This window comes from Carassius auratus, chromosome 28, assembly GCF_003368295.1.
Source record: "Carassius auratus strain Wakin chromosome 28, ASM336829v1, whole genome shotgun sequence".
Lineage (NCBI taxonomy): Eukaryota > Metazoa > Chordata > Actinopteri > Cypriniformes > Cyprinidae > Carassius > Carassius auratus.
In genome coordinates, this window is record NC_039270.1 from 24,585,128 (window position 1) to 24,585,427 (window position 300).

Consider the following 300-nt stretch of genomic DNA (forward strand, 5'->3'; position numbering starts at 1 on the left):
GCTAGTTGCTGCAGGCTACACTTCGCGCTGTAGGGCTAGATTATCTTTAGAACAACAGAATCTGAATTGTATTTATTTATTTTTGTTACATTTTTTGTGGTTCCTGACCCAATTCAAAAACCCGTTCAATAAAAAGCGTGCAACTTTTGATTGTACTGTCATCAACATAGCTATGAATTTAGTGATGTATAAAACTCTCCGGAATTGCCCATGTGAAGATATCCATGGAGGAAATCATCGAAACTGTCTGTGGCTCTGTAAGGACGTTCCTGTTCTCCAGGGTCCGATTTTTCATGCATC